This window comes from Camelus ferus, chromosome 11, assembly GCF_009834535.1.
Source record: "Camelus ferus isolate YT-003-E chromosome 11, BCGSAC_Cfer_1.0, whole genome shotgun sequence".
Taxonomy (NCBI): domain Eukaryota; kingdom Metazoa; phylum Chordata; class Mammalia; order Artiodactyla; family Camelidae; genus Camelus; species Camelus ferus.
The window spans coordinates 45,634,690-45,655,781 of record NC_045706.1 but is presented as its reverse complement, the minus strand read 5'-3'; positions in this window follow the sequence as shown (position 1 = coordinate 45,655,781).

The following is a 21,092-nucleotide window of genomic DNA, read 5'->3' as shown; positions in this document are numbered from 1 at the left end:
GAGTAAGGACTTTATTCATTCCATAAGCAGAGAAAGGCCATTACAAGTTCTTGAGAATAGAACGAAGTATCGATGAATACATTTCTGCAACGTAAGGGAAACTAAGGTTGCAGAAGGAATAATAGAGAGGAACAGTTTAAAAACAGGTCACTTTGTTAATTGGTTACTGCAATATGTCAAATAGGGAGTCAGCTGAGATGAGGCAATGACTAGCAGTGGTTGGTTAAAGAAACAATGAATTTGACGTTAAATTCTTGGAAATTGATCAGTTGTCAATAGGATAGGAGAGAAGGATTTAAGAACTCCATTCTACTTAGCTAGATAGTGGATTCTATCAATTTAGGGAACACAGCAACAGGAACTGTGTAGGACCAAAGCTGACAATCTATTAGGGACACATGAGATTTTGAACACTGGCAGTTTTCAGTCCCAGATCTACCACATACTAATTGTTTGATATGGAACAAGTTATTTAACCTGAGTGTCTCTGTGGGTTGAATAAGCTAATGAAAGAGCTACAATGCCCAGATCATAGCAAGAGATCAATAATGTCAGCTATTTTTACTATTATTATTTCATCATTATCATTATCATCCACGTGGGGATAACTAAAAGAATGTTGGGAATCAGTGCTCATGAGAAAGATGAGGATTTCAGATGACAATTTACATTAACATTGAGATTAGGATTGAGTTTAACAAAAGAGGAGATGATGGCCAAAGGATGGGTGTAGTGAGGACAGGGCTGAGATCAGAGCTTTCCTTTAAAGAGATGAATGCAACAAGAGAAATCAAGGTTCTCTGGGAGACAGGAGCCATTCATCCCTTGGTCCATGATCACTACTTGACTGTACCACATATACCCAGGCACAGGGAGGTTACATCATTGGACTCAGATCTTCTCTACAAAGTTCAGTGTCCACAAAGCTTAAGCCTGGTGGTGTTTATCTTACAAGTGTTAAAGACTCAGGATTGTTCTTCTGAATCATAACATCACAAGAACATCTCAATCATCTCATCTAATCTTTTTCCCATGAAAAGAAGTTGAGGCCCCATGTGACTTGCACAAGTCAAATTTAATGACAAGTCTAGACTTAGGTTGTCAAAAATGCCACAAAGCCTATTGGGAGTATGTCACTGAACCTAATGGTTTAGGAATGTGGTAATGCCTTAAAGGGTTCTGTCTTTCCATCTTCTCAAGGAACACTCAGGGTTTCTCAACCTCAGCATCATTATTAACACTGTGAACTGAACAACTCTTTGTTGAGGGGTAGGGGCTGCCATCCTATTGTAGAATGTTTAGAACATCCTTTCTACCCACTAGATGCCAGCAGCATTCCCCTCAAGCCAGTTGTGACAACCAACAAGCATCTACAGACATTACCACATGTCCTTTGGGAGACAACAATTACCCCAGGTTGAGAATCATTGTTCAAGCTGATAGATGTTAATTTTCTCCATTAAGAAGTGATAAACTGACTCAGAGTCCCAGGTTTTAAAATACATGCTCAGATTAATAAAAATGGAACTTGTTTCCTTTGGGCTGGTAATCTTAAAATTTATCTATCTGCTTCAGGAAAGGAGGAATTAGTGTTTAGGTATCTGAAATTTTAATAGCCATTGTATCAAATACCTATTTCAATGACCCAAATGAGGTCTCAATAAAATTCTCCAAATCATCTTTTAAAAAATCATGTGATTAAAGATGAAACATTGTTTTAGGAATTAAGGGAATGAAGTAAAAATTCATCTGTCATCACTACACCAAATAAATGTTTAAATATCTAGCTTTCCTAATTCCTCTACACTCATGTTTCCCCAAATATGTTTTACAAAATCCTGGTTCCAAGAGGTATTAATAGGCATTCTGTGGGAAAAGGATTTTATACTCAAGCAAGTTTGGGAAAAGCAAGGTTAGACACTTTCCTTTCCCACATAACTCATCATAAATAGCCTTTACTTTGTTTATGAGCAATATAGATCTCCATAAAACATATACAAGGTGAGTTGTTTATCCATGTCACTTAGCTACACAATGTTTTTTGTTAGTTTTTTACAGTTTCTCAAGGAGTTAATGTTCCTTAGAAGACACTGGGAAAGGTGGCACTACCCCAACTGCCTCACTTGCTTCTCTGGTCCCACTCACTGAGCTTTGGAGCTGCGAGGACCACACAGTATATAACCTGAAGATGATGGAATGCCAGTCAGGGCTGCAGATAAGTTACAGACAAATGGAGCCAACATACTGCATAAGTTCTTTCTCATGCATGCACTAAATTGAAGTTCTAATCCAGAAACTGCTGTTATACCTGAAAGTATTAGTTGGGGGTTTTCTTTCATGGTAAACAATGAGAATTGATCTTGCCATATTAAGTAAAAGGGGTTTATTGGAAATATTCTGGAGTAGCTTAGCATTGTGAAGGAAGCACTGAACACCACAGTCACCAAAAGAACAGGAATCAGGGACACACTAGGCACCTGAGGAATAGTATTTCAGGGACAGCTGCTTTGGTTCCAGCCATCAAATGGTCCAGTTCCAACCCACTTTCTATCTGATATCTCCTCTAATGATTTAAACTTCCAGAAGACATAGGCTTTAGGTCAGATGCCTTCTACCCATGTCCTACGCCCTAACGTCATGGGTGAGGTCTCTGATCTACAGACCTGCCAGAATGACAGAGTGGAGGACGGACAATTCCCCCAAAACATGGATGCTGGACAGAAAAATAAGAGCTGCACTTCACACTCACTGGGCAGAAAAAGTAGACAGATACTTTATTTTGTTGCACTATTCCTGTTCCTTCTAGTCAGTTCTTTACATCCCTCGCACTTAGCACTGAAGCATTCCCAACAGCCAGGCTTTCTTCTTCAATCACCTTCAGAAGACAAAAGAGCCTGTCTTTCAGAGAATTCAAAAAAGTCCTTTTAGGTTGAGTCTTTCTATCACAAAGCCTGGCATTGTTGATTAATGACTCCTAAGGAAGAACCATTTAGTCTAATTATCAACTAAGCTCATTCGTTCTTAACAGCCGCCTAAAACACAAGGACAGAAAATTTAAGGTATTGCGTGTGAGAGGAGGAAGGAGAGTTTAAAGACAAATGTAACAAATCAATCCTTCCCAACCCCCAAATGACCCTAGTAAAGGCATTGAGCATCTGCCCTTATCCTATCCTCAGGTATATGGCCATAAGTAATTCTAAACTTCTTTTGATAATCATCAATTTCTGTGAAAACAGAAGGGAGTCTGTTTTATGATAACATTTTTTGATCTCAGGTAAGACTGACACTGCCTCTGGGGAAATTCCTTCTACCTGAAAAAATTTTTCCTTGAACCACAGTTTTTAAAGTATTTGTCATCAGTACACTTTATCTTGCTAAGCAGAAATGCAACACAGAAGTTAGATTGTTAGACAATTTTTATTTTTATTTTTGAGACTGTTAAGAAAAAATATTTTAGGCAAGATCTCTTTTGGTTTTAATTATTTGTATCTTGTCTTTGCTGTAGCAAAAGTCTCAATCAATTTTATGGAAAGAAGAAAAGCATGGTTTCCAGCCAAAATTTAAAACTACATTCTTATTTATGAAATATGGCCTTCCAGTCACCTGCAGTCTAGGATTAAAGTAAGTTTTACATGATCTTTATTTCTACATTTTATTACATAGAAAACAGAAATGCAAGTAAGAAATCATGTTGCTTGAGAAAGGACAAGATGGGAACAATGGCATTCGACATATCTTATAATCACTTCTTCCAAAGAAAACTTTATGTAATATTCAAACTCTGCAGAAAACATCCAGTAGAATAGAACAATCATTTAGAGTGTCAGAAAGACACATTGCCCATGTTTCTCCTTTCCCCTCATAATACTACCATACTCACATTTCTGACACCAAATGTGTGGTTTTCCACACATAAAGCAATTCAACAACACCAGCTGGGTTCCTACAATTCAATTCTGACACTAATTAGAATTAGCACATATCCCACAGCTCAGTCTCACAAGACTGTCCCCCATGTCAGATGCCAATAACAAGCAAGTAGGTCCCCAGGTTACTCACAACTTCTATCTGGCTTGGCTTTAAATCAGAGGTTCCCATGACCTCCCTCCTTGGATCTGATCATTTGGCTAGAACAGCTCACAAAACATAAGTTAACACATGCGTTTACCAGTTTATTACATAATAAAAGACATCCTACGAATACAGATGAACAGCCAGAAAAGAGGTACATAGGGTGAGGACTGAAAGGGTCTCAAGCACAGGAGCTTACTCCTTTGTGGAGTGGAGGTGCACCACCTTCCCAAGCTGTGGACGTGTTCCCTAATCTGGAAGCTTCCTGATTCCATACTATTGGAATTTTTATAGCGGCTTCATCACAGTAGACATGATCAATTATTAACTCAATTTCCAGCCCCTCTCCTCTCTCTAGTGAATAGAAGGTGGGGCTGAAATTTCCAAGATTCTAATCATGGCTTGGTCTTTCCAGTGACCAACCCCCATCCAGGAGCCCAACAAGAGTCTCTGCATTAGAACAAAACACACTCCTATCACTTAGGAAATTTCAAGCGATTTAGGAGCTCTGTGTCTGATAGAGTCAAAGACTGTATTTTAGAATGAAAGATTCTCCTAGCACTTGAATCTGCAAAGGTTTTAGGAGGTCTGTATCAGGAACTTGTAAATACATGTATTTCTTATTATTTCACATATGTCCAATTAGAAACAATTTTAAAAGATGCTGGCTATGTTCTCTTATTTTGGTTTTCCCCTATTTCTTCTCCCTGAAAAGAAAGGGCTGCATGCTTCAATAAGGGGATTCTGTGGGGACAACATTCACCTTCTCTGCATCCAGTCCTGGGAGAGGAAAGAGCTGCTATCTACCAGTCCACCCACCACCATCTACTCAAGTGATCAGGAGGAGAAGAGAATATAAAATAGAATAAATAGTAAATAAAAACTCTATCCACCCCCCAAGTATCACTGACAATGCCTCAGGCACACATGAGTCTACTGAGTAGTATCTGATGACAAGATTTGTAGAAGGCATTTATCTCTGAAATAGATTTGAAGAGATTTGGGTTTTTTTTTTTTAAATCTACTTTAAAATTTGTACTAAATTTTAAGTGGCAAAATTTCAGAGTAGGAAGAGAGGTCATTTACATTCAAGGAGAGAGAATTGGTAAATTAGAACTAAAAAATTACAGCTCTACTGGGTATGCATTTTAATTTGGTCTGCTGTCTGGGGCATTATTATTCTGAACAATTATGGAATCAGCCCATATACAGGAAGTCATCATCTATGGAGGGTTTCCTGTAGGTTGAGTGTCCATTAATAAACATCTTTCTTTTCACCTTCTGACTGTCCTAACAGCATAACAAATTAAAGAGAAAGTTTTTTTTGGCACTTAGCGAACATGTGATTTTGGCAATGGTGAAATCCACAATAATTGGGTAGTACAGTTGGATATACCAGTAGGAGGAGTGCAAGCCAAAGTAGCAATAGAGAGCTTCAGAAATGGGAGTTTATGGGAGGATTCTAGGAATAGGCTTACTAATTAGGGCCTGTAATGAAATGCAGAGTAAAGGCAGATTATTCATGGCAGGGCTTATGTTGGTGCAACTGCATGGGACCAAGTGCCCAGAGGAAACCCTCAGTAGCCCGTGGGAGTAGCTACTGGGTGTAGAGCACAACAGATTTCATTTTATGTGTAACCTAATTTATTTAACCCTTTATTTGTACTTCCTCCCAATTTTTTGTTTGATTTTGTATGTATGTAGTTTTGTTTTGCTAGCACACATTATGCTGGGATGTCTAAAGTCCACAATAACAACTTCAACTGACAAGTAGGCTTCTCATTTTTCCCATAGTTCTATGTTATAAATTCTAGAACTCCTTGGCCTATAACCTCTCCCTCCTCCTACTATATTTACAGTATCTGATTAACCCTTGCAGATCGTGATAAAAATATTTTGCTACCCAAATTGTCTAAGTCTTATTTTAAGTAATAATACTCATACAGTATTTACTCTGATTCATCAAGTATAGTTCCCTTTCCCTGTAGATACACTCAAACTTCAGTCTCATTTCAAAAACAAAAAAACAAAATACTTTGCCCCTTTCTCCCCAAAAGATTATAGATCCATCTATTTTCAAGAGAGTTCTTCAAAATTCTATGCAAGCTTTCTACCAATAAACAAGTCTTAGTCTCTTAAAATAGAATTGTACATGAGGGAAGATGAGAATTAAACCACATGCTACTTTTGAAAATATTATCTTTTGCAAACTGAGAAAACAGCTGAGAAAAAATTGAGCCTTTTTGAAATGTTGCAGTATTTATTCATCTTTCGTTAAGCCATAGAGAGAAGCCTTTCAGAAGTAGTGGCTAGAAACCTCCAACAGTCCTAGGTTCAAAACCTAGTTTTTTGTTTTTGTGTTTTTAATTTTTGGAGGGAGGTAAGTAGGTTTTATTTATTTATTTAAATGGAGGTACTGGGGATTGAACCCAGGACCTCCTGTATGCTAAGCATGCACTCTACCACTGAGCTATACCCTCCCCACCAAGACCTAGTTTTTAATTTACTATCTAAGTGACTTTGGAGAAGTAATTTTAACTGACTGAGTCTGTTTTTTTATAAAATGGAGTTATAGTAATTACTTTTTGAAGTTGCTTGAAAGGAAGAGATAATATGTCATGCCTCTGGTATGCAGACAACAATAAATGGTTCCTATTCTTAGTAAAATGGTGGCTAAATCTTGTGATCTTTATAGATAAAGATCCCCAACTCCTAAGGAAAGTTTAGGCTAACATTTTTCCATTGTAAAACAGATAACTGATCTTCTCTATAAAGAGTTAGGCTGCCAAGAAGGTCAGAATTAAATGTACCACTTTTCCCTTATTATAGAGGGTTGGCTTTAGCAATGTCACCTGAACAACTGTTTTCTAAATGCAATAGAAGGTTGGGCTGAGCAGAGCATGCTATGTAGGTGCTGGGGCTGGAGAAAGAACAAAGTCTGAAAAGATAAATGAGAAAGACGACGATGAACTAAGAGAACAGCCAATTTCAAAGGACAGAGAGGTAATACAAAGACTACTTTTTTTTTTTTTTTTTTAATGCTTATGGGTATCCACAGAGAACTTACAAAGGACACACATACAGATACACAGGCTTTTGTGGAAAAAAAAAAAAAAAGGAGCAATCCAAGAGCAACAACAAATCCAAGAGGAATTGAGGTTATTCAATTCTGTTAAGAATGTACCTGAGCTAAAAGACAGTCAAGGCTATCTCCCCAAATAGAGCAAAAATGCAAAGTAAAAATTCATAGAGCAATGATGAGCAACATGCAGGATCAGTGCATAAGGTCCACATCTGGGTAACAAGAGTTACAGAAAGAGAACATGAGATCATGGAGGCTGGACTGGAGGAAAGCTCTAGTTTTAAGACTGAAAGGGCCCACCAAGAGCCACACAGTGTTAACAGAAAAAAACCCACACCTAGACTCTCCAAAGATTCAATTCCTAAAGTTTTAATAGGGAAATATATACAAGATCTTATGGTAGCTCACAGGGAAAAAAATGTGACAATGAATATATGTATGTTCATGTATAACTGAAAAATTATGCTCTACACGGGAATCTGACACAACATTGTAAAATGATTATAAATCAATAAAAAATGTCAAAAAAATAAATAAATTGTACAGGCTTCCATAGAGGGTTACCTTCAAAAGAACAAGAATTCCATTGCTATCAGATTTCTTATCAGCATCACTGGATGCTAGAAGACAATCAGAAGTGTTTTTGAAGTCCGAAATTTTTTGAAATTAGAATTCCACACTAAGTCAAACTATCAACCAAATGTGACAGCATATTAAGGACACTTTCAGATATAGAAGAACTCAGAAAATCTACTTCCTATGAACTCATTCAAAAAATAACCATATGAGGACACACTACAACAAATCACTGAAGGAATCTAAAAGTGAGAAGAAATACTAACTCAAAAGAGCTAACTCAGGAGAACACAGAAGAAATATTGCACATCAAGACAGGATATAAATTATTCCAGATTAGACTAGGAAGGCAGTTCTGTGAAGAATGTCATTAAGCTGAAAAAGAATTCCATTATGCAAATGTATGATTAAGAATCAGAAATTCCTTAGAGAGAAAATGAAAGCATTACATCCCTTTTAGAAAAAAAAGAAAGGCAATTAGAAAAACCAAGAAAAGTAAAATATTATCAAAGGAAGCCACTGTGCAAAAATGATGCTAACTAAAATATGATATATTTTAAGCAATCAATTGGTTTTGGAAAAGAAAGGAAGAAAGGAAGGAAGGAAGAAATCCATTTGCCCTTAGCACATTTGCTTTATGAATGCCTTTACTACTGGTTCAACTGCTTGATTTTGCAGTAGGCATTTACTCAAATACTTACATACTCTTAAGTGCTGTTTCATGGCTTTAAAATTTTAGAGTCAATCTATAGTCAAGGAATGAAAAGCAAGTATACTTACAGAACAGAATGCAAATATTACTAACCTGCAGAAGATTAAAGGAATGAAGTAGCTGACAGAAGACAAAAGTGAGGAAAAGCATTACTAAGTTTCTCATCTTATATCATCTTACACAGTGGAGTCAAGAGCTAATGTTTATAAATGGAGAATCAAAACCCGGTGTTTAAACACGGGACATTTTACCTCCCCAGTACTCCCCTGTTATGAGTACTGAGTGCCAATCAGGTCCTTAAGGGCAGAGAACCCCCAGAACAGGAAGTACAGTTCTAGCCTGAGAGTATTGTCAGGTCGAAAGTGCATGAAGCTGCTCAAAACCTAAAAGGAGCTCATTGCCACTGCTCTGGATGGAATAAGGTAAGGGCAACAGGATTTGAAGCACCATAAAAGATGTGTTTGATAAAACCAACAATCAAATATTACCAAATCTTTTCTATTTTATGAACATGTATCTCTCCCATCTCTTCCTCTTTTCTTCATTTTCACAGCCACTGGCTTAACCTAGGCTCTCACTTCCTTGAAAAAGCCACTCAACTAGGGTTTTCTAAGGACAGATACTCAAACGGACTAACTCCCGGTGCTCTCTTTCATCAATCTCAGTCATGGGCCAGCCAGAGCTCTTGGATCAGTGTAACAGTTACTCCGCCTCCCAGAGTACTCACCCCTGTACAACAACCCAGAGATGGGCTACACTGCTCACCCAGGGTCCTCAACAAGAAAAATGATTCTCTGCTGGACCAGCCTCTCAGGCATCTACACAGAATTCCAGCCTAGAATCAAGAGACGTTTTCCACCTCCTCTGCGGCAATGGAGGTGAAGTTGTTTCATACACTGGAGCTACAAAAGGAGGCTATGGGGAATTCAGGTAAATTGGAAAGTATCTTTCAGTATTTTCACTATGACTTTCAAAAGCATTGCAACACTTCTAAAAAATCTACTTCATATCCTCACACCGGCGCCTCTGCATGTTGTACCTTGCGTGAGGAAATTCATCCCCTTACATACTTCATGAATTAAAATATTAGGCAACCATGATGTAACTTGTTTAAAAGTTGAAGATGGATTATGAAAAAAATTTCCTTGGTATATTTCTTGACTTGATTCCTGTTTATGTTCCAAACATGTTCACTGAATCTGGAGAAACTAGATTCCGGTTTCAAGGATAGTTGTTCTGTGTATACTACAAGCCTAGTGTACCTTAATTACTTGTAATTATTTGTGTTTTATATCCAAATCTGTTTAATTAGCTTCATCATAAACAAAACAGTTGATTGTTACAGGCTGTCTTGTTACACTGACAGAGAACACCTGGAATGGATAATAAGTTCCTCCAACAACAAATTAACTTGGACTACAAACTGTCATTAATAATTATTTCACCCCCTTCCTGGAAGAAGCTTGAGATTAAGATCATAACAAAGCTAGAAAAAAGAAAACTTCAAATAGTAAAATAGTAATGTGGTACTTTTATATCTGTCTTATTGCAACTCCTTCCCTAAGGGGTGTGTGTCTCTGTGTGTGAATGCGTGTGCATGTGTAAATGCAAACACCTCGTCATATATACACATATACCCCTCACACACACGATGTATTAACGTATATACCAAACATATTTTGCATATTTTATTTACTCTAGCCATTATCTTCATGGAAACCAAACTCAGACAAAAAACACAAGTTTACCTGCACATTTAATAAAAAGATATTCAGGGACAGCCTGAACCACCAGAGGCGTTTTTCCCATAACCTTGTAAAGAACAGAATTTTTTCGTTTCTGAGAATGAGCTTCCTTGGAGACACAGACTTCCTTTCTGGGTAAATTTTGGCCACTAAAAGCCCACAGAGGGAAAGCTTACATTATAAAGTTAAGTGGAAAATGCAGGGTACAAAACTGGATGAACAACACAAGCGCAACTATAAACATATCAGAAAAAAATTGGAAAGAAATGTACCAAAATGATAACAGTCCTCGTTTCTGGGTGAGTTTCTTTTTTCTGCATTTACAGTTTCCAAATCCTTATATAATAATCTTGTACTAATTTTGGTGTTGTAAAAATTTAACTCAAAAAAAAAAAATTCATGGAAATCTTGATTATAGAGAAATTCACTAAAAAGCCACACTGACCGGGCAGCAAATGTCAAGGTTATTACAAGGAACTATTTTTTACCTCAGAATGGAAAATTGAAAATTGAATGTGTTTTGCAAGACTCTGGTTTAGGAAACTTCAGCTGTGGAATGTGAAACCTTATTTGAAAGATAAACAGAAAGAACAAGTAGGCATTGAGCTACTGCAAAAGGTACTTTTAGCAATGATGATGATATTTCACATTGGTGAAAATCTTTGGAGTTTATAAAGAGCTCTCACAGCATAAGCTACTGTAATGAGCCTTATGTTTGGGACCCAGAAAACCTCAGTGTTAGCCTGGTCTCCATCTGTGGGAGGCTACGATGGACTTAAAGGCATTTTGCAAGCTGAAAAATGTCATTTTAAGGGATATTGTGATATAGGCAGAGAAGATGTTCTGATTTTATTTTACAAGTGAGAGAAATGGAGGCATACATAAAGCACTGTGATTGCCAGTATTAATTGTATTAGAAAAAAAAGAAACTTGAAACAACCTAAATATCCATCATCAGGAGAATGAATAAGTTATGAAAAGAAAACAAACTAGGGCTACACAGACCACTAAGTATGAACCTCACAGACATAATTTTGAAGCAAAAAATGAAGTTATGGAATGAAATAGAGTGTATTATTGTAATTTTAACAGAGTGTATTACTGTAATTTTAAAATATCCAAACAATATGCTAGCTATCATTTTTAGGAAAAATATAAAAACACCTATGGCAATGTAAGCACCAGTACAGGACTGTGGTTACATATTGGGGGTGGGGGCAGGGAGACAAATGCAACCAGGGTTCCATGTTTCTTTAATTATGCTGAGAGGTGAGTGCATTGGTGTTCACCGAATTACTCATCAATTACTCATCGTGTAACATTTCCCTCTATGTGTAACATTTCATACTATATTCAGTACTGATCACTTACTATGTATCTAGCATTGTGCAGTTTTCCGTATTTTGTCCCATTTAGTCCTCAAGAAACCCAGAAGGCCTTGTAACAGGTAAGGATGCCAGCTCAGCACTCTTCTATCACATGCCCAAGGTCACTCAAATAGCATGCGACAAAGAAAGGTCTAGGTTTTGTCTCCATGCCGTAACACTACCCCAGGGAGATCTTAAACACCAAGGACTTGGTAACCCAGGGGCCAGGTTTGAGAATAGGCTTTAGAATAGAAGTACAATTCCTTTCAACAGCATGTATCCAATTCTGGTTTTTCCTCCTGCAGCGTAAGTGTTCAATTTGTTGGAAATAATATCTTAGTATAAGTGGTGGCTTTTTATCCCTTCTCAATAAAGAAAAAAAAGTGTAACGCCACAGCTACCCTTTTCATACCCAAGTTCCCATCATCCCAAGCAGGGTCTCTCCCCGACAGAACACAGCACAACTAGGTCTCTCTTCAGGAAGTGAATGCTTCTGCATGATCGTCATAGCCTTCTCACTTCTCAGTCAAGACTTTTCACACTGCTGTCTGTGGGTTTATATTTTGTTTGAATGGAGAGAATGAATAATTTGCATTGAGTGGAGAATATGTAGACTGTGTTCCGGGTCTAGTTCAGGAAGACTGAACAAACCTGCAGATGTTTTAGGTCAAGAACGACTTGTCATAGAAGTGAACGCAGGGTTTAGGAAACAGGGTGAAGCACCAGAGACTAGGAATGGTGAAGAACTGTTACCTCCCATGAGATCTAAGAGAGCTAAATCAACTACAGAGAAGAGGCTCAGCAGAAGTTGCCATAATGGAGGGACCCAGCTGCTCAGGGAATGCAATGTAAAAGCAGGGAAGAAACAGGAAAAGGAGACTCTCAATCTCTTTTTTCTGACCTGCTGCTGCCTTCTGCCAAACCCACCTGGAAGGCAGCCAGCAGGTGAACAAGTGAGACGCAGTCTGAAAAGGTCAGGATCCTGGGCACAGGGGCAGACAGTGGGTGGGGGAGCGAGTGGGGCAAATGGAAAGCAACTCACCCAGTGAGAGATCCAAACCTTTAACATTGGCTTAAGAGCCTTAAGACCAGCCAGCCCTTGTCCACGCCATAGATAACATCCTTCTTCTGGGAGGAAGAAAGGGAGTTTTCTCACTATTAACTCAGAGTTTCCATCAAATCACTTATTTCTCATGCCTACTGTGCTCCAGTATTCATGCTCCAAACGATTTTATATGTGGAACCAGAGACTATGAATATGATTATGCTCTGAAATATTTAAAAATCTGTTTTTTTCCGTATTTTACTTCCACTAATTCTAGTGAAAACATCTCCTTCAGATTGGTTGGCAAAGGTGAATATTTGTTAAGTATTTGAATAGAATATTTGTTAAAATATGAGTCTTTTGTTGTGATAGTGAAATCCTACCAAGTGCTCAGATGTTTTTAGCTCAATACCACAAACATTTCTTGAGCACCCTACTACCTGAAAGGTGTCATAGGGAATTCCAAGATTAATTACAGATGGTCTCCATCCCTCCCCTCAGGGAGAGTACACCAGCATGTGAAGGCAGAGGATAATAAATGTTCTCATGAAGATTAATTCTGGCAGGACTGGGAGCTGGCCTCAAGGAAGTGGAACTTCTTAGAATATGGAAAGATAAGGAGAACTTTGACGAGTGGAGTTTGGGGGGAATGGGAGGTTGGAGGGATACTTCTAACAAAGGAAAAATAATTTCAGTTGAGCTACTTCCTCAGATCAAAGACATGTATAGCCACTGATTTCAGTAAAGACTGATAGAAAAATAATAATAACTACTAACCTCTGACAAATTTGAAATCCAGGTTAAATTAATAAACATCTCCCCCATGAGAACCACAACTACACCTCAGATTCAGAGCCTTTCATCTCAGACCTTCCCAGTGCCAAAGGCCTATATTTGAGAAACAGTTTTGAACTGGTTTGAAGCTTCTACAAACTCTTCAGACAAGCCTTTTGCAAGGTGTGCAAAAGGAGGATACTGAATTTCATTTCAGTTTCAACTCCAGCTCAGCACTGCTCCAGAGGGCAAAACTGGAAAAATGGGAAGTGAGAATTGAATTTTCCTTGATGGTTGTCAATCCTGTCGTAAGAATTTATGGGAGAGTAAAAAATCATTAAAGCCAAAGGGGCCTACTGAGGATGCAGTTCACCCTTGATTTCATTATAAGGTTACATTTTAAAGGCAATACCACATGGATGTCAAATGCAATAGCAGTGAATACGTAATTTTTAAATGTCACTTGAATCCTCAATATTAAGACTCCAGGCCTAAACACTAGCAATCTGGCATTATCCAGGTACAACCTCCAACTGAATAACAGTTATTATAATAAATCACAGAGCACTTAGTATGAGCCACTGCTCTAAGTGCTTTACATATAATAACCCATTTAATCACCCATTTAACAGATGAGGAAACTGAAACAGAGAAGTTAAGTAACTTGCCTTAGGTCACACAGCTACTAGGCTACTAGGGTTGCCAAATAAAATACAGCATGTCCAGCTGAGTTTGAATTTCAGGCAAACAACAGTGTTTACTACAGTTATGTACCATGCAATATTTGGGGCATATTTATACTAAAACATTAATTGCTTATCTGAAACTCAAATTTAACTGGATGTCCTATATTTTTACAGGATATCCTATAATTTGCTAAATCTAGCAACTCCTACTGGTAATGGAGGAATTCAAATAATATTTAAATAATAGTGCATCAAGAAGTTTCCAAGCCCAAGAACTACCAGTAGATTTGTGGCATTGATTCCTTCTTGCCTATAATAATGACACTAAACTTACTGAGAGCTTTCTTAATGCTCTGCTGTAACTACTTAACATAGATGATCTCATTTAATCCTCACAAGGATTCTATTATTAGGCCCATATCACAGATGAGAAGCTCAGAATGACTGAACACTCCTCGGTTCATGAAATCAGTAAGCAATGGAGCCTGACTCAAACTGTGGTGTGTGAGGTAGAGCTCCAAGCTGTAAGGACAACTCCATGCTACCTCCCAACACAAACTGGTCTGCTCTGTGCTATGTTGCTGGAATCATAGTATGTACAAAGATGTGTGTCTCAGAGTTTTCAGAAGGCAACTGAATGTTTAATCTTAGCCCTCTTTGATTCTAAGCCAGAGGCTTCTACTAAAAGTACTCCTTGAAACAGGGAAATCATGTTCATTCTCTGTGCTTTCTACAGGATCTCGCATTGTCCCCCATGTAGGATTAGTATCCTTATATGAAGAGGAAAAGACCAGAGCTCTCTTTCTCCACCGTGTGAGGATACAGGGAGAAGGGGGTCACCTGCAAGCCAGGAAAAAGACCCTCACCAAGAACCAAATCTTCCAGCGCCTTGATATTAGACTTCTCAGCCTCCAGAAGTGTGAGAAATAAATGTGTGTTGTTTAAACTACCTTGTCAATGCTACTTTGTTATAGCAGCTCAAACTAACCAAAACAGCTTCCCACAGGAAGATCGTTAGCATTTATTAGGCATTTTCTCTAACTCAGAGGAGAATGTATAACCTACTCAATTTTAAAGTCTGACACTTAAAAAAGCTTTGACTATTATCTTGCTTTCATTATTTGGCTCTTCAAAGAGGAGCTGGAGAAGTAGATGTTCAGGAAAAAGAGACAGAAAATCAGAAGAGCTAATGTAGAAATGAGAGAGTAGGGATTGTGGAAGAGGAGAGAGAAGGGAAAGGGAACTTAACCCTGGTTGGGCCCCACCTCTCACACTGGCCTATGAGTTCACTTGCTGGAGGCCAGGCAGTGCCCGGTGCCAGGCTTTCATCTGATTCCAGACCCAGACACAAGCCTTCAGGAATGAGATGCTAAGAACAGACCCACCTCATCATATCCATAATAGAGCGTGGGCATAAACCTCAGAGCCAGACTTCCTAGGTTCAGTCCTGGCACTGATGTTATTCTGTATAGCAGTAGGCAAGTCACTTAATCTTCCCATATACATCAATTTTCTGAGTAAATACAGCTAATAATAGTACCTATTTTAGGGAGTTATTGAAAGTATTACATGAGATAATTCAAGCAAAGCACTTACAACAGTGCCTGGCATATAGTAAACCCTCATTAAGTTTTAGCACTTATGTTATTATATCTGACTATCCAATCTTCACACTCTGTCCTCTTTTGGTTTCCATGACATTGGGCTTCCTAGATTCAGCCTCTTCCCATGACTTCTCCCAGCCTCTGCTCTCTCCTCAATGTTCAGTCCTTGATTGATCCTTGGCTCAGTCCATGGACTTCTACTCTCCTTTGTATATAGTCTTCCTATTAGTTCTTTTTAATGGCTTTACCCAACACCAAGCCTATGGTTTTTTTAATTTTGTTATTTAGCTCTTACTTGTCCATGAATTCTCTCAACTTTAACATGTACAAAGAAAAACTATCTCTGCATCCAAATTTTCATCAGTTGAAGTTTTTTCAACTTCATATAGACAAGAAACCTCAGAACTTATTTCTGACTCTACCCTTCATCCCTTGAATGGAATCCGTACTATAATCTTGCAGTTTTTCTCTTCCAGGGGGCTCTGAGATTTGCTCCATCCTCCTTGTTCCCAGTGCCATTACCTTTGCCCTGGAATAAATCACTTCAACAGACTCTTAACTGGTCTCATATTTTCCACATTCTTTTAATCCTATTCATTCTGCACATCACTGCAAAATCCCCTTGTGTCAGACGTGTAATTCCCCTATGCAGAACCAGCAGTGAATTCATCATCACTACTATCCACAAATGTTTTCTGAATTCTTAATGTAGATGCTTGAATGTACAGATGCAGAACATCCTCCAGGAGACTGACACAATTATGGAAATTACACAGGACATTTAAGTTTTAAAACATGTAAAACCACAGTAATGTAACGTATCAAATTAATGATGCAAATAATGGCACAGAAAAATTCTATAGAGGATGTAATCAAAAGGTTGAGAAAGTTAGATGGGAAGACATGACAGAGAGGCAGGGAGAAAAGTATTCAATAAAGAGACTACCATGAGCAAAGATCAGAAACTCTCAAGGCATTTTTAGGAAACATGAGAAGGCCAGGCTGGTGAAGATACAGGGGAGGATACGCCATGTGGACAAATTAGAACAGTCAAGGAGGCAAGAAGTTACCTAATTATTTGGGGAAGAGTGACAAATAGTCCCAGTAGTCGAGAACATGGGACTAGACACGTCTGTCTAGTGTAAAGAAGATGCACTATAGTGTAGAGAGTGCCAGAAGATAGGATTGGAAATTTTGATGCGGCATCCAGAGTCCACTGGGGGCCATTGAAGGCTTTCAAACAACAGAGGCAGACCATCAAAGGGATGTTTCAGGACCCTGGGGACAAGGAGCAAACCCAGTGTGCTAATACATTGCTGAGCACATCAGCAGTACTGAATATTCAATAGTACCTGTCAATGAAGAGAGTGATTCTCAGGGGAAGAGCTAAGATAGGGGGAGGGAGCATCATAATAGAAACAGAAGACTGCATAGGAAATGACACTGGCAAAAAGAGCTGTGTTGGCCAGTATTCCTTATTTATACTTATGACCTTTCTTCAAGCAGGGTAACAATGAAAGCACAAGCTTGTAGGAATGAGTATGTATAGTCATCATCATCACCATGTTCACAATTTTAAAATAATAACAGGGATAATAACTTGCATGTATTGAATACTTACTATATGCCAGACACTGTGCTAAGTGCTTTTCTTCAGGCTGAAATGCTAGCTATTAACTTACTGAAATGCTATCATATCCATTACTAAACAGCTATTATACTGAGCACCCTAACCCTACTGCCCTGATCATCTGAGCTCCTACCCTAGAATTCCCTGTGTCCCCTTCCCCAAGGAACTAAAAGTACGGAAGAGTCTTCTAGGACCCCTCTCCAGCATTATGACCTTCTGACTGGTCAATGCCTCGATTAAATATTTTGAAAAGTCATCTCTGTATTTCACGCATTAGTCAACTTAATTCTTACATTTTTCTAATATTCTTGGGGAAGAGACTAAGGATCAAAGAGGTAGGAGACTCGACAAGGTCACAGCTCCTAAGTGACTCAGCACAGATTCTGACTCCAGCCTGAACTCTTGGTTCTCCTAGAAGAGGTTTTATGCTGGAGATTGTGGGACCTCAGGCTGTAAAGACAGGCCATAGTAAGAACATCAACAGGGGAAATACGATTTCCAGGAACTTTCTATTGTAATAGGTCAGAGAAACGACCAAACTCTGTTAAGAACATCAGGCCCCTTAGTCCACAATCCATACCAAACGTTGCTAAGCCTGCTGGGTGAGCCAGCACTGCTAAGTTTATGCAAAGGGTAACATTTCCTTCAGTGGTGACATTTAGAGCAGACTGTTACATCTTCATCTAGCAGAAAAACCCAAATTCTTTTCTTCCATTCTTAAATTTAACTTATCTCATCCCAGATGCTATGGTTATTTGCCTCTAGCTTTCAAAACAGAAGTAAATGGCAATACCATCTGTTACAGCCGGCTATGTGAAAAGGTCACCAGCCTCTCCCATTGTCTCTTTACTCCAAGTTGAAAGTTATCAAAACAAAAAAATGTTTATTTAATATGAACTCTTGACTTTTTTCTACTGGTAAAAGGAGGCTCAGAAAACAGGACTCAATTTAGGTTGCCATAATGTATGACTAAGAAGTTAGAAAAACAAAAGCCTAAAGAAAACAAGAAGGACATACTACAGAAAAAAAAGCAAAAATTAAGGAATTTGAAAACCCGACTGATAAGTCCTTCTATAAGAAGTCCAGCAGCTTCTATTAAAAAAAAAAAAAAAAGATCAATAAATATGTAAACAGCCTTTTTCATTGTTTCAACAGGTCAACAAAGAAAATAGTAAGTCATAAGCATTTCAAAGGGCTCCAAAAGGCCCTTGAGGCAATGCAGCATTCATTCTTGCATTTTTTAGACAGATAACAACATATATGCAGAGAGAAATATCCAGAAGGATATCCAGAAGGATATTCATCAAAATGTTAACAGTATTTATCTCTGGGTGACAGAATTTAGAGCTATTTTTCTTTCTTCTTTATACCTGTCCATACTTCCTGAGTTGTTTACAATGAGCATTTATCATTTGTATAATCAGAATAAAACTTCAAAAGCCATTTTCATTTTTCTAACTGTCCCAAACATGATTCAAGTAAAATATAATACATGAAAAAAGCTACATCAAATATGAAACAAATCATAGTCGTATTTGCTTTGTGACAAAACAAGAATTACACACTTGTATCACAATGGATAGTAAAAACACAGATCTCATGAAATTACCTGCTACTCTGCCAGATTCTGCCCCAACATGTTGGAGGGCAGTGGGATCCCAACAAGTGAGCAAGCCCAACAACATAAGAAAACCAACCCAGAGGCTGACCTCACTTCTTAGAGACGGGGCTGACAGAGCTCACAGGGGGACCTTCACTTTAATGTCAGTATCCTAGCACCTAAAACAATGCGATTAATTTTATATAAAACAAGTCCAACAGAACTGAAGACAAGCGGATGAACTTGAGGCAGTCTAAACTACTTTTAAATAAACAAGCAGACTTAGGAAAAAACACTCCATCTCAGATTTTTAAATACATCTTCCTAGTCATTAATGGAAAGTGCTTGAGGCAGACATCTACACATTTGTATGCATAAATTCCTTCTTTACGTGGGTCACAGTAATAGGCATGTGACCCAGGTCTGGCAAGTTACTGAACCCAATACAGGGTCCAAGCGGTAGGCACAGACCAACAGGACCAGTCAGTATCCCACCATTAATCTAGAAATCTAGAGACTGAGAGACTCTGGGATCACAAATTTTAAGGACCATGTATGCCAGCAGCTGCTGGGGCTCACCTCATCATCACTTGGAGATGCACCTGAGAATGAAGCCAAGGGAAAGTAAGCAGAGTCCAGACACATGGAGAGCTAGGGTCCCAGTGATCTCAGTGATATTGTTTTAACCACTAAATCTAGTGCTGCACTTTGAGTTGTTACCCTCATTTGCAATTGATTGTGCTCAATAGATATTAGCTATTGATTTATCAATTATCAATCCCCAAATGTTCCCTTGAATTCAAACTGAAATGCTATCTATAAAACTCATTATTGTGAGGTAGAAATCACATTTCTTCATCTTTTTATTCTTGACCTATCACAAGATATATGCTTTGAATGAATAAAGGAATGAACCAATGAATAATACAAACATACTTAAACAATCAGGTCTATTTGACCAAATATGGCAAAAAAAAGTGCTCTTGAATTAAGTGATTAAACTTATAAAAGCAGTAATAACTCCTTTAAGATACAGCATAGGTAAAGAAATTTAAAAATTTTGTGAAACTAATGAGCAGAAGCAGTAGAGTGGCTTCTCAGAAAACTCTACCAAGTGAAATTACACTGACTACAGCAGGAATTGTTCTAAGTACTCTCCATATTTGAATCCATTTAATCCTCTTAAGAACATTTGATGAGTGCCTAATATACGTCAAGCATTATTCCAATCACTTTATGTGTATTAACTCATGAATGCTTTTAGCAACCCTATCCCCAAATACCTACGAAAAAGGAGGCACAGAGATTTGAATAATTTGCCTGAGGTCACACAGCTAGTAAACAGCACAGCTGGGATTCCAATATGGGTATTAGCCACAACATAATATAAACTGCAGTTTCCTCTCTGGCCCAGACTTACACTCAGCCAAATTAACACTGATATTTCCTGCTTGGCCCTTGACAGTTTTATGATATGTGACCCCTAGTCCGCACAGTGGTGCAACTGGGTTATTGATCCTAGAAAGACTTGTTTATCTTCTGGTAGTTTTTAAGCAGACTTCTAGAGGAGCGGGTAAGAGATGCTCCCAGGGTGAGGCAGAACCCACAGTATCCATGGCTGATGACTGCCATCCCTCTATCCCTGCCTATCTGACATCTCAAAGTTTTAACACAGTCACCAGCCTACTTGATGCTCAAAATGCAGTAAGCCTTGCTCAGGCAACAAAAGTAAAAACAAACTGGACTTCACCAAAATTAAAAACTTTTATACATCAAAGGGCACTATAAAGAGTGAAAAAACAAATAGAATGAATAAAAATACTTGCAAATAATTAAATCTAGTAAGGGACTAATATCAAGAATGCCTAAAGAACTCCCATAAAACAAAAAAGTAAGTAACCTGATCAAAAAAAAAAGGGGGGGCAAAGATTTGAATAGACATTTCTCCAAAGAAGATATAAAACGGCCAACAAGCACATAAAAAAATGCTCATCACTCAGTCACTAGGGAAATGTCAATTGAAAACACAATGAAGATAACACTTCATGCCCATTAGAATGGCTATCACCAAAAAAATGGCAAGTAACAAGTGTAGATGAGGATGTAGAGAAAATGGAATCCCCCTACATTGCTTTTAGGAATGTAAAATGGTGCAGTGGTGGAAAATAGTTTGGTGATTCCTCAAATAGTTACTATAGAA